This window comes from Bison bison, unplaced genomic scaffold (assembly GCF_000754665.1).
Source record: "Bison bison bison isolate TAMUID 2011002044 unplaced genomic scaffold, Bison_UMD1.0 scf7180017864063, whole genome shotgun sequence".
Lineage (NCBI taxonomy): Eukaryota > Metazoa > Chordata > Mammalia > Artiodactyla > Bovidae > Bison > Bison bison.
The window spans coordinates 2,122,480-2,137,351 of record NW_011494635.1 but is presented as its reverse complement, the minus strand read 5'-3'; the positions used below and the strand labels follow the sequence as shown (position 1 = coordinate 2,137,351).

The 14,872-nt window shown below is 44.1% G+C and overlaps 1 pseudogene; it reads left to right on the top strand.

Annotated features, from left to right (window-relative positions):
• LOC104986143 overlaps positions 1 to 12,691 on the top strand; it is a 13,952-nt pseudogene extending 1,261 nt beyond the window's left edge.
• The last annotated feature ends 2,181 nt before the right edge of the window (positions 12,692 to 14,872 follow it).

Below are 14,872 nucleotides of genomic sequence, written 5' to 3'. Positions count from 1 at the left end.
CTAAGCATCCACACGCACTCGTTACTTCTGCTTCCTGCTTTCTCCCGATTTTATGCCACAGCATGAATCTGGGTTAGCAACCGTATTTTTTTTTTTAAGTATTTTGCACTGATGACGGCTGGTTTGCGTAAACAACTCACTTATCACTGGTTATAAAATGCAATGTAGCATGTAATTCAACCTTCCAGCTACATTTATGAGTGTAAAATAATTGCTGGTGTCACTCTCCAGCACTTATTTGCAAGTTTACACTGTGCTAAAGCATTGGCAAAGGCATTATCAATGGCACCCCACTCCAGTACTCTTGCCTGGAAAATCCCATGGATGGAGGAGCCTGGTAGGCTGCAGTCCATGGGGTCGCTGAGGGTGGGACACAACTGAGCGACTTCCCTTTCACTTTTCACTTTCATGCATTGGAGAAGGAAATGGTAACCCACTCCGGTGTTCTTGCCTGGAGAATCCCAGGGACGGGGGAGCCTGGTGTGCTGCCGTCTATGGGGTCGCACAGAGTCGGACAAGACTGAAGCGACTTAGCAGCAGCAGCAGCAAGGCATTATCAAATTTGATCGTCACTTGGGCCTTCTGAGGGTGCTTTCATCATCTTCCTGTAACAGACGAGAGGCCGCGATAGAGGGGGCTTAAGTCTCTTGCTTATTCACACTGCTTCTGTTTCAGTCCAAGTAAAGATCATTTAATACTCTGTCCTTGCACTAAGAGGATACTTATATCCTTTGTTTTCTGATGGCTTTAAATACATTTTTTTTTCAACATATAAGAAGGGAGGCATGGAAGAGGAGGAATTTATGTCCATTTGCTCAAGTCTGGAAGTCTGTCTCCCTGGAATCCCCTCCTGCCTTGACAAATCACACTCAGTCCTAAAGGCTCACCTCAAGAGGTCTCTAGGGAAGTGTTTCTCCCTGCCACCTGGCAGTATTCATTGCCCCCTTCTCTGTGGTCTGATGCCACTTTGTTAAAACCACTGGTGTAGAAATTAAAGAAATGGTTAGCCCATATTTTACCTAAGAACAGTCAAAACCTGGAACCTAAGAACATAATTACCTGGAATTATGTCTGTGGTGAAGTCCCTCGTTTCTCCTACAAAGAGCCCTTCCTCAAGTATTTGACTTCCCTGGGCAGTGCTATGTTCTCATAGGCACACATGTCCAGTAGGCATTTGGTATGGGGATGGTTAGCTGGGAAAGCTGAGTCCCTGAGAGTCCTTGCCCAGCGTTTTTCAACTTCAAGCCATAAGGAAGGTGAGGCAGCACCTCCCAGATGGTTGAGGCTGAAAGATCACAATGGGATTTATTGCCGGTCTGCAATGAGAGAAGCAGATTTAGTCCCTGGTTGCAGTGGGTTTCGAGTACAGCTAAATCCCTCTTCCTGCAGTTTGGTTGGTAAACCTGTTCTTTATTTCCACGTGCCAATAAATGATCCTTTTGCCCTAAGCTGTTTGGAGCTAAGTTCCTCTCCTTTGCATAGGAAAGAGTCTTTGTGCCAGCTCAAATCCTACGTGTTTCCACTTCCCCTCTTCTCCATAAATTTTTCCCAGCACAGAGCCCAAGGCTCCTGCCAGTTCTCATCTTCCATAGCTCTCCTTGACTTCTAACGTGTGGTATTGCATCTTACATTTTCCTTATCTCATCTGTAAATATTCTCTTTCTTCTAATATATCAGGACAAGCTACGCTTTGCTGGGATAATAAATAATGGCTGAAATCTCATCAGCTGACCAAAAGTGTGGTTGAGCTCCCTCCAGGGCTGTTTGTCCTCCACATGGTGACTCAGGGATCCAGCTGTTTTCATCCTGCGGTTCTGTTAGCTCAACATGTGACCACCACAGCTACTACCAAAGGAAGGCAGGGCAGGAGGGCTGCCCTGAATGTTCTGAAGGGCTAGGCTTGATGGTGGCTTACGTAATTTCTACTTACATTCATTTGACCAAATTCCAATCACTTGGCTCCCAGCTGAAGACAAGATTGGGAAATATTGTGGGGAAATATTTCCCAATCTCATCTTTTGGAGTACTCAATAATAGAAAAAGGAAACAGGATGGGGGAACACAGCATTGTTTCTGCCACACTCCTTAGTTAAGCCGCAAATCAAATTATTAAATATCTATTTAAAGTCCACAGCCTTTGCTGCCTATGTGGGCACCATTAGCAAAATAAATCATTGTCTTGCTACCATCACCTGTCTTATCCATCACTAACAAGGACAAAGTACAGCCACGGCATATGAAATAAGTGAAGTAATTAAGTCACATTTTGACCAATAATAAACAAGCCTCATACCACAAGTCTTATTAAATATCCCAAATGAACTGCACAGACAATTGCTACAGACATTTTAAAAAGATACAGATCTAGTCATCTAAAGGGGTAGTCAGAGATGATAGGGAGGAAATAGATTGACAAGAAGTCTTGAAATCTCAGTGAGATTGGGTTGGAAATGAGATGTGTGTGGAAGAAGACATTGTAAGTTCCCTGGAGGCAGGGATGTGTCTTTATTGATCTTGTGATGAGCATCCAGTAGATTGTTAATATTTTCATGGTATTGAATTTTGAGAGCGGTAGTTCTCAAAATGTGGTTAAGGGATCCCTAAGATCCCAGAGATTCATTCAGTGGGTCCATGATGTTAAAACTTTTTATAATAATATTAAGATGTGATTTGGGGGAGTTCCCTGGTGGTCGAGTGGGTAGAACTCCAAGCTTCCAATGCAGAGGACATGGGTTCAACACCTGGCTGAGGAACTAAGATCCCACATGCTGCACAGCCAAAAAAATGTGTGATTTTCTGTCTTCACTTTCATTCTCCAAGTGTATAAAGTATATAATGGAAATTTCTAGAGGCTATGTGATGGGATCTCTCAACGAATTGCCAATCAGAAACAGCTGTGGCAACCCAGTTGTCTTCTGTTAAGTCAGACACTGAAGAATTTCAAAAAATATAAAACAGTGCCAATCTCCTCACTAATCTGGGTTTGGGAAAAATAGTTGTTTTCATAAGCATGTTACTTCTGTTAGCATGTTAAGGGCTTCTTGTTATTTTTAAATGAATTAATAATTATTTATTTTAGCATTTTAAATATTTCTAAAATTTTCTCAGGTTTGATTTCAAACATGGTAAATATTGACAGGTATAATTACCTGAACAAAACCTCTTTGGGGTGCTGGATAATTTGTAAGAGTATAAAGGAGTCCCAAGGCCAAACACTTTGAGAACCTCTATCTTAAGACATAAGAAATGGAAATAGAATCAACAAATTTCTGCTCTTAGAACCCAATCCAAAGCTACTTTTTCAGATTTCTAGGATTTTGATATATTGAGATCTTACACAATAGGCAATCATCATCACCAAGTGTAATTCACGGGTACAAATGAACATGACGTTGGTGAAAGCATGTGTGCTCCTATGCAGTCCTGTCCTGGCTGAACTTCAGAATGCAGCTCAGAAATGTAGATAACTGAAAGATGCATTTGTAAGGCCTCCATCTGTACACACTGATGAATGTATTCAGAAAGATTATTTCCTTCTCAACTTTCTCCATCTGTGCTCACACCTTAAGTTAACCAAAGACATTAAACAATGAGCATCGTACCCCAAAGTGTTGAGAAAGGGAAACTGTAATGAAATGATGTTAGGGTTAAATTGCATTAAGTGGCCTACATTTCTGTGGCCATTTTAGAGCCTTTTTTCATGCCTCATCTCTCAATTTCTCCAACCACAAAAATCTCTCTTTTTTTTTCAAGGCCTTGTATCCCTCAGATGCTTTTAGAATTGATGCTGTGTTTGTAAGTGTGACACGTTGTGACTGACATTTTCGCAAAGTTTGGCTGGCTGTACATAGTTTGGTTTCAAAGAACAGGATTTGACCAAAACCACAAATCTAAATCATACTTATTATTACATGGGTTTCAGTGACAAATCCCATGCTCTAAAACATGACCCCAAACAGTCAAAGTCCGCTAGAATGTGATTTGCTTATAAAGCAGGTACTAGACGTTCTCGGTCAGCACCATGAAAGGCTCCTGCTACATTTCACCCCATAATATGACATTTCAGAAGATCCTGGCAGATTTCTGTTTAAGGCCACAGGTTATATTGTCTCCTAAAGCAAAAGACAGGACACTGACAGAAGGCACATGTTTCAAGGAGTCAAATGGTAATAATTCCCTTTGGGTGTGTAAGTGGAGAGACTGGAGGGAAACAGCCTCGTTTCAAGGATAATAAAGCGTGAAGCACTCAGAAGTATTGAAGGTACAACCTCAACCCTACAAGCTGATAAGCAGGCCTAGACTTTTATTTATAGTGACATGAGTGACATTTATCTGCCTTTCATTGGAACATCTAATCCACTTGTCAAGGTGTGTCTTAAGCGGACACCTGATTTCTGGCCAGAGTTGGCAGGCTTCGAATACAAATGTGACTGCCCTGGCTGAAATTCAGGATTGAAAAAAAAAAAATGATGGAGATATGAAATCATCAGGGAAATACATCAACTTGATTTCAGTTTGCTGCAGAGACAACATCGCCTGAATAGGGTATTGGCTTTGTGGTAGAAATTATCGTCAGTCAATTAAAGTAGAAACAGAGATGAATTACCGAAGGGTTCACAAACCTCAGTATCTCTTGTTGTTGTTTAGTCACTGAGTTATGTCCAACTCTTTTGCAACCCCGTGGACTGTAGCCTGCCAAGCTTCTCTGTCCATGGGATTTTCCAGGCAAGAATACTGGAGTGAGTTGCCATTTCCTTCTCCAGGGGATCTTCCCAACCCAGGGATCAAACCCACATCTCTTACATTGGCAGGTAGGTTCTTTACCTGGGAAGCCCCAGTATCTCCCTACTTAGCCCTTAAGTTCAATCGTAACAGAATTGTAGCTGTCTCTTCCTTATGCCAAATTATTAACAGAGTCCAGTTTTAGGAAGTGAAAATCAACATGAATCAAGAACGTACACAAATACTGCCTGACTTCTCTGGAGGCACTGAGGGGGATCCAGACAGTGGTTCCCTCTTCAGGGCCTGGCAGTATAAGATGATGTAAAGTGTAACCACATTTCAAATTAAGTAGCAATAAGCAACTGAAAGAGCAGTACAAGAAGAAAAAAAAAAAAAAGCCATAGTTACCTCCAAACAAATTAAACAAACAGGACTTACTGTAAGAGTTCAGAAGAGAGAAAGAGGAAAAGGCTGGTGTGGGCAGGAGCTCAAGTAAGCCTTCATGGGAAGCAGGACTGGAAAGAATCTTGAAGGATGAGCCAGTAGGTAAGATCTTCACTAGAACGACACGCATTAATTAACTGCAGGGATCCCATCCCCTCAACACATAAACACACACACACACACACACACAGGCATTCTTGGCTCCTTTCTGTCCACGTGGTTCCTTGGCCATGCCACCTGGCACCCCCCCCCACCTCCCCACGCTGCTGTCCATGGTGCTACAGAGCAGGGCCTCTATGTCACAGGCTACACCTCACCTTCAGGCTAAAGGACAACCACGTTAGGAAAGTCTGTGCTGTTTCCTTTGCCCTAAGTAGTGCTGTGCCCAAATATAGTTCTGTTTTCTTTTTTTTAAACCAACTTCATTTCGCTTTAATTTACATACATTGAAATACATCCGTTTCAAGTGTACACTTCAATGAATTTTGACCAGTGTATATACTTGTGAAACCACCACTACAACTGGGACATAGAATAATTCCATTGCCCCCCACACACACAAAGTTCCCTGTGCTCCTGTGCATGGGGTGGCAACTCCTCCCCTCACCCCTGGCCTCAGGCAACAATTAATCTGCGTTTTGTCCCAGTAGAATAGTTTTTCTAGTGTGTGCTTGTGTGCTCATTCGTGTCTGACTCTTTGCGGCCCCATGGATTGTAACCTGCCAGTCTCCCCTGTCCATGGAATTCTCCAGGCAAGAATACTGGAGTGGGTTGCCATTTCCTCCTCCAGGGGATCCTTTTGACCCAGGGATCAAACCTGTGTCTTCTACATTGGCAGGCAGGTTCTTTACCACTAGCACCACCTGGCAAGTTTTTTGTTTGTTTTCTAGATTTTCCTATAAATGAAACCTACCATTTGTAGTCTTTTGTCTGATGTCTTTTCCTCAGCGTAATGGTTTTGAAACATCCATATTCTGTGAATCAATCCTTTGTTAATTGCTATGTCTATGTACCACAATTTCTTGGATCTTCACCTCTTGGTGGATATTTGAGTTGTTTTCAGCTTTTTGGAATAGAGCTTCTGTGGACACCCATGTACAAATTTTTTGTGTTTGCAAATACACTTTTCATTTCTTTAGAGAAAATACTAGGAATAAGAATTGCTGGTAACATATATGGCTTCCCTGGTGGCTCAGACAGTAAAGAATCCACCTGCCATGTGGGAGACCTGAGTTCAATCCTTGGATTGGGAAGATTCCCTAGAGGAGGGCATGGCAACCCACTCAAGTATTCTCGCCTACAGAATCTGCATGGACAGAGGAGGCTGGTGGGCTACAGTCCACCGGGTCGCAAAGAGTCGGACGCAACCGAGCAACATTTATGTTATATATGTTTGATGATTATAGGCATGGCCTCTATGAGCATCTTGTCATTGTCTAAAACCTTAGGAGGCTCTCTGATTTCTATGAGTGGAATTCATACTCCTTAGACTAGCATCTTTGGCCCTCTGCCATCTGCTTTTCATTGTTTTGCTTTTCCACCTCGCTAGTATACTTATACTTCACTCACTCACACACAATTGAACTTGCTTGTCCACAACTGAGCCAAATATAAGTGGCAGTGCTTCCAGGACTACACATGGATTTCCTCCTCTTTCTGCCTCGTTGTCTGCGACCACATACCTACCAAAGGTTTAAGTCCTAACTTAGATGTGTGACTTATGTACATTCTTAAGAGAAATTTCACAGATATCATGAATCTTGAAATTTTGTTTGTCTCTAAACATTCCAAGCATGTTTGTAAGATTTCAGAAATCCTCTTTTTGAAGGGTGGGGAGTACAGAAGGCATTCTCTTCACAGATTCAGTCTTCAGGCATTTAGTGAGCATCTACTATGAGCAAGGCATAGTAGTAGATACATTTGTAGAGTCTCCGTAGGATGGGCGTGGGTCACTGCAGCAGTCTAAAAAGGGCAAGTAGCAGACAGCTCCAAGGGAGCATGAAGTGACTACATGGGCTGATACAATTTTATCTGAAGCACAAACAAGAAAACTGGAATGTACAGTTAATAATGATTACAAAGAGGAAAAAAAAGAAAGGGTTTATCTCACCCTGTCTCACTCAACTGTTTTCTCTTGTCAACTTAAAAAATACACAGTGCAAGAGTTGCAAGTTAAGTTTGGTTTGAGGCAAAATGAAGACTGTAGCCTGGGAGACAGCGTTTCAGATAGCTCTGAGAAACTGCTCCAAAGAGGCAAGGGGGAAGGTCAGTACATATGTGATTTTGGCGAAGGTAGAGTACATGCAATTAAGCACATTATTTTTTACAGAAGGTTCTGATGGTCATGAGGAGCAGCTGTCACCATGAAGAATTTCATGCTTTTCTAGATAAAGAAGATGTAAAAACTGGGCTCATAAAATTGGCCCCTGAAAATATCTAACTATCTGGAGATGTGTTCTATCAGTTCCCCAACCCCCACCCCGAGCACAGAGGGTCTCATTACTGCTCTCCACCCTGAACTCCTTTCAGGGGGTGTCGAAGATCAGCAGCACATGCTTTAATCCTGTAGAGGTAGATGGTAAGTGCCAATTCATAGTTGACACTCTTGCCAATTTGTCATTAACACCCTTCAAGATGGGCTTCCCTGGTGGCTCAGCTGGTAAAGAATCTGCCTGCGATGTGGGAGACCTGGGTTCGATCCCTGGATTGGGAAGATGCCCTGGAGAAGGAACGGCTACCCACTCCAGAGAATTCTCCAGTATTCTAGCCTGGAGAATTCCATGGACTGTATAGTCCATGGGGTCACAAGGAGTCAGCCACAACTCAGTGACTTTCACTTTCACTCTTCAAGGTAAACCTAATTATGAAGATGAAAATAAGGATGGCCGGGAGAAGAATTGTGCATTTAAAAATATTACCAGTGGCCCACTTTGCTAAATTTGCTAAAACCATGCCAATTTGAAGGAGAAGGTCCATTGGTGTAGAAAGCATGCAAGCACCATTTCTCATTTCTTGTATTTTTTAAAAAACTAATTCCCACTGTCCTGCAAATCCTCATTTTCTTTTCTGAAATGAATCTTCTACCTGGACTAGTGCACGTCTTTGTCTTAGAATATGTTACTCAAATAGAATCACTCAAGAAACTTGAATAAGAACTAAGACAGAATTGGACACTTGTGTAATGCAGAAATGAGTCATGACTCAAATTCTAGTTGCACAATGTGGGAACTAGTCCAGCACCACGAGAGAGTGCCTCAAATTAATTAGTGCTTTCAGAAAGTTAACAAAGGTAAGAACCTGAAAGCTTTTCTGTGTGAATGGCAGTCACGTGTTTCTATCTTTCTATCACGGGATCACTTACTTAAGGAGAACTGGCTTAGAAACCTCTGTCTTTTACAGTGAGCACTTTAGCTGATGTCTGGGAAAAACAGGCTTTTATGATACCAAAGACTGGAAATATTTTTCATGCAGCTGATCCCATGACCCAAGGTGAATCATATAAAGCTCCAAAGAATATGTTTCCCTCTGTCTAGTACCCAGAGATCCCACAGCATGTGAGCCTGACTTTTACTGTCCAGTCCATAGTCTCCTCCTGAAATCTCATTCGTTTTTGCCCAGCCAATCAGCACTGTCAGGCTCCAGATGCTACGGCCCTAAAAGATGCTTCATTGGAGACAGGAATAAGACATGTGGAACTTTAAGTTTACATAGTGACCCAAGTCACTGGCCTGACTCTAGACCTACCGCTGTGTGGCCTTGAATAAGCCTCTCGCCTCCTTGGGACCTCACTGTCCTCACTTGTAAAGCCACTTGCTACACCCAGTCACCTCTGAGGATACTTCTGGCTCTAACCATCCAGTATTAGACACCCCTTCCTTGTCCAAATGCCTGTGGCATTTGTGATCTTCACTGAATACGCTGACATACACAGCTTGTTGCCACTTGTTTTCAGCTGAATGGGGCTTCCCTCCCCAGTGACTGCGGTCATTCAGTGCTTTTGGTGACGTTTGATAGATCTTGACTGCACAGCTTTGTGTCAGCCTCTTTTGCAGGTGCTGGGTGTTTATCAAAAATGACCTGTTCTCCTAGATTCTACAGTCTTGCTTGGGGTAGGGAGCAACTAAGTGAAGAAACAACATGTAATTGGGTTGTGATAAGTGCTATGGAGTAAAATAAAACAGGGCCTAGGGATAGAGCATGAGAGTGGGGTGTGGGCTCTATTTTAGTGTCAAGAAAAGCTATTTTCCATACTTTAAAATTGGAGTGTGCACATGTGTGCTAAGTTGCTTCAGTCATGTCTGACTTTGTGCAACCCTGTGGATGGTAGACTGACAGGCTCCTCTGTCCATGGGATTCTCCAGGCAAGAATACTGGAGTGGGTTGCCTCGCTCTCCTCCAGGAGATCTTCCCAACCCAGGGATGAAGCCTGTGATTCTTAACGTCTCCTGCACTGGCAGGGGGGTTGTTTATCACTAGCACCACCCGGGAAGCCCTAACATTGGGTTATAATTAACATATATGCTTCTGACACCAGTTTCAGTGTGTAATTGCAATTCTCCATCAAGCAATTCTCTGACACCAGCTGGGTGTCCTACAATTCAACTAGGTTCTGACACTGTCTACCCCGAGACAGCATCAGACCATGTTCATGCAAGTTCGTGTGTTCGATGCACAGTGAGGCCAAACAAACAGAAAGGTCAGAGTTTGGAGCAGAGCAAGTTTTACTGCCGGGCCATGTAAGGAGACAAGGTAGTTCTCGCCCTGAAAAACCTCTAGTTTCCAAAAGAGCTTCGGGAAAGCATTTTTAGGACCAGGAAAGGGAGTGGTGTCACAGGTCTGAGGTCAGCTTGTGCAGTTATCTGACTGGCTGATGCTGAGGCAGAAGGATGGGATCACAGGGATTCAGAGTGTCTCAGTCCTCAGGCTCCAGGAGGCTTGGGGCTCTGTGCTCTCGGTCTTCAAGTAGTCAACATCTTCCATTTGTTGGAGACTGGGAGGCTTTTACATCTTTAAAACAACTCAGGAAATTTGCATCCAATATTGTTATCTAGATAGTTTGTGTGTGTGTTAGTCACTCAGTCGTGTCCCACTCTTTGTGACCCCATAGACTGCAGCCCACTGGGCTCCTCTGGCCATGGGATTTTCCAGGAAAGCATACTGGAGTGGGTTGCCATTTCCTTCTCCAGCGGATCTTCCTGACCCAAGGATCAAACCCGGGTCTCCTGTACTGCAGGCGGATTCTTTACCAACTGAGCTACGAGAGGAGCTAAAGCAGAGGATGGGGGTGGGGGGAGACATGTCCCTCCCCCAACCCAGGAAGGCCCCAAGGGGTACTTCTTGGTTACAATTTCTGCCCCTCCACCTTTCTTTGGTATTCCTGTCAACTACAAATTGGCATTTGCCATCTACTTATCTATTTGGTGGCTATGGTTTTCCCAGTGGTCATGTATGGATGTGAGAGTTGGACTGTAAAGAAAGCTGAGTGCCGAAGAATTGATGCTTTTGAACTGTGGTGTTGGAGAGGACTCTTGAGAGTCCCTTGGACTGCAAGGACATCCAACCAGACCATTCTAAAGAAGATCAGCCCTGGGTGTTCTTTGGAAGGAATGATGCTAAAGCTGAAACTCCAGTACTTTGGCCACCTCATGTGAAGAGTTGAGTCTTTGGAAAAGACTCTGATGCTGGGAGGGATTGGGGGCAGGAGGAAAAGGGGACGACAGAGGATGAGATGGCTGGATGGTATCACCGACTCAATGGACGTGGGTTTGAGTGAACTCCGGGAGTTGGTGATGGACAGGGAGGGAGGCCTGGCGTGCTTCGATTCATGGGGTTGCAAAGAGTTGGACATGACTGAGCGACTGAACTGAACTGAACTGAACTGACAGGCTAAAGTGGGAATCTGGGAGGCGGGCACCTCTGCAATTAATGAGCACATTTAAAACTCCCCAACCTGCAGACGCCACACACAGGAAACATTTCCAGGAGACACCCAACCAGAGGACCAATGCCACCACCAGTTTCACGTGGGGATGGGGGTTCTAGACTTCTGACTGCTTTCAGGCATGGGGGTCTCCACCCTGGAGAAGGAGGAGATGGACAGTGAGACTATCCCCCAGCAACTGCTTTCAAACCTGGGCCACCCACAGAGTCCCCCATGAAAATGGCTGAAAAGCAAAGGAAATGACAAGGACTTTGAGATTATCCGCAAACCTAAGCTAAACAAGAGAACTTTCCAGCTATTTCTTGGGACTCCCTTCCAGACGAGCTACTCTTAGGAATCTTTTCCTGTCTGTGCCTCCCTGAACTCCTGAAAGTCTCCAGTGTTTGTTAAAAGACAGCATTATCTAGAGTTTGATGAGTCTCTCTGGCAGACTGTGGACCTCACGGGCAGAAACCTCTACCCAGATGTGGTTGGTCGGCTTCTGTCCTGATGGGTAGTTGCCTTCTGCTGCCCGTGATCATTTATGGACCAATTGTTAGTTGAATATTTCAGCCCTTTTTGTCTACAGCACCTGGACCTATCGAACTTAGTGATTGATGTGTTTACCCTCCACGGCCTTCTGTCTCACTGCTCCAAGTTGCAGAATCTCAGCCTGGAAGGCCTCCGGCTTTCTGATCCCATTGTTGATAATCTTGCTAAGAAAACAAATTTACTGCAACTCAACCTTTCTGGGCATTCTGGATTCTCTGAATCTGCCCTGAAGATTTTGCTGAGCAGCTGTTCCAGATTGGATGAGCTGAGCTGAAACTCTCTTGGTGCTTTGACTTCACTGAAAAGCACCTATAGGTGGCTATTGCACACGGTGTCGGAAGAAGGCAATGGCACTCCACTCCAGTACTCTTGCCTGGAAAATCCCATGGACAGAGGAGCCTGGTAGGCTGCAGTCCATGGGGTCGCATAGAGTTGGACATGACTGAGCAACTTCACTTTCACTTTTCACTTTCATGCATTGGAGAAGGAAATGGCAACCCACTCCAGTGTTCTTGCCTGGAGAATCCCAGGGATGGGGGAACCTGGTGGGCTTCCACCTATGGGGTCGCACAGAGTTGGACACGACTGAAGCGACTTAGTAGCAGCAGCAGCAGCAGCATACGTGTCGGAGACCATCATCCAGTTGAATCTCAGCAGGTACCAAAGGAATCTGCAGAGATCAGATGTCTCTGCCTCAGTTGGGAAGATGTCCCAATCTTGTCCACCTATACTTAAGTGACAGTGTTATGCTGAAAAGTGACTGCTTTCTAGATATTTACCAACTCAGCTACCTCCAACATAGCACTCAGTCAGTGCTATGACATAATACCTGAAACTTTACTTGAACTTAGAGAAATTCCCACACTAAAAACACTACAGGTCTTTGGAATCATGCTGGATGGTAACCCTCAACTGTTAAAGGAAGCCCTCCCTCATCTACAGATTAATTGCCCCCATTTCACCACCATCGCCAGGCTGACCATTGGCAACAAGAACCAAGGGATATGGGGCATCAAATGCTGACTGTCCCTGGAGAAGCCCAGTTGTCTATGATGAATCTGTTGTAAGATGGTGTCTCCTCTTTTCTTTGAACAGGAAAAGTAGGCAGGAACCCCAACTGTGGAGAGCTCAGCTATTTTTATTCTTGATTTTCTGTTGCCTTCCTTCTACAAGTATATTAGAGAACCATTGGAGAGACAAAACTGTGAAGTGTTGCTTTTTAGAAATGATTATGAAAGCTTTTATCACTGCTGCTGCTGCTGCTGCTAAGTCGCTTCAGTCGTGTCCGACTCTGTGCGACCCCATAGACGGCAGCCCACCAGGCTCCCCCGTCCCTGGGATTCTCACTGCTATACCCTTAAAAGCCTAAGTTCTATGCTTTTTGAAATTTTAGGGAGAGTGAACCTTTAATTTCAAGATACCTTAAATAGCAAAATTTGAACCACATTTTCCAAGTGCCCTTCTCAGAAAATCTATTTAGAATCAGGCTTAAAAATTACCACCAGCAAATCATTTTCATAGCCTATATGGCAACTGAACTTTCTTCTATTTAATTTTTCAGCACTGCTTTATTGTAAGACATAGGTTGCAAAAAATAATAAGCTATTTGTATTGTAAGCTGAACAGAATGAGAATCAGAGTAGATTTGCAGCAATATCTTCTGAGGATAGCAAGAAAAATAGACATCTCAACTGTGCCTTTAGATTTGAAATCAGGTTGATAGAAACAAATAGCCCCAGGTCATTCACCTTAAAACCTAAATAAAGGAAGAAATGATAAGCCAACCAGAGGTGTAGAACTGGTATAGAATTTAAAGGCTCAAGAGACAGTTTTCTATGACAGGTTAACCTGGGGGATCCTCTAATGCCCATTAATGAAGTCCCGTTTATGTACAGTTGGGAAGGTCCCCTGGAGGAGGAAATGGCAACCCACTCCAATATTTTTGCCTAGAGAATCCCATGGACAGAGAAGCCTGGTGGGTTATAGTCCATGGGGTTGCAAAGAGTCAGACATGACTGAGGGACTAATACTTACCTACTTATCTACCTCTACAAAGATTAAATCATGTCCTGCTGCAGCTGCTGACCTTCAACACCCCATGAAAGGAATTCAGGGTGGAGAACAGAAATGAGGCCCTCAGTCCTGGGGGCGGGTGAGGACTGGCAGGACATGTCTTCAGGCAGATATTTCCAGGAGCTGATTTTAGAAGCCCAATTCTTGTATCTCCCCATATCTAGAAAAAGCACTGAAATCGTCCATGGTGAAGATGGTTCCCTACGACTAGCAAAGGCTTCACGAGACCAGGAGAAATCTTCTGGAAAAACATATACTTGATGGTATGTGCTTCCCCCTTCACCAAAGGTCACATTTTTACTGACCTTCCCCCCAACCTCTTGAGAGCATTTTCTCAGCGCATTTTGCCTCAAGTAAAACTTAGTTTGTTACTCTCACATTGTGCATTTTTTAACAGCCTTTTAAAATTATTATTAGACATTGATTTACTTATTTGGTTGCCCCAGGATCTTTAGTTACAGCATGCAAACTCTTAGTGCAGTATGTGGGATCCCGTTCCCTGATTAGTGATCGAACCTGGGCCCCCTGCAGTGGGAGCACAGAGTCTTAGCCACTGGACCATCAGGGAAGTCCCTGTGCATTTTTAAAAAGTTTTTAAAAGTTGACACTCCTCAATCTTGAGAAGAGCAAGTTTTGGACAAGAAAAGGAATGAAGGGTCTCTGTGGAGGTACAGTCCCTGTTGGGTTACAGTCCCACAGGTTGAGGGCTCAGTCCTCCAAGACTGTCCTCCTCTGAGACCTCAGAGACCACCTGAAGGCCTGGCCATAACCTGTGCTTCTAACCCAGGGGCTGTAGATCAGAAGTGCCCATGACCTCCTCCTCAGGAGGTCATTAATTTGCTAGGGTGGCTCACAGAACTCAGAGACACATTTTACTTACTAGCTTATCAGTTCAGTTCAGTTCAGTCGCTCAATCATGTCTGACTCTTTGCGACCCCAAGGACTGCAGCACGCCAGGCCTCCCTGTCCATCACCAACTCCAACCAACTTTTCTCAAACTCATGTCCACTGAGTCAGTGATGCCATCCAGCCATCTCATCCTCTCTCGTTCCCTTCTTCTCCTGCCTTCAATCTTTCCCAGCATCAGGGTCTTTTCCAAGGAGTCAGTTCTTCACATCAGGTGGCCAAAGTATTGGAGTTTCAATTTCAGCATCAGTCCTT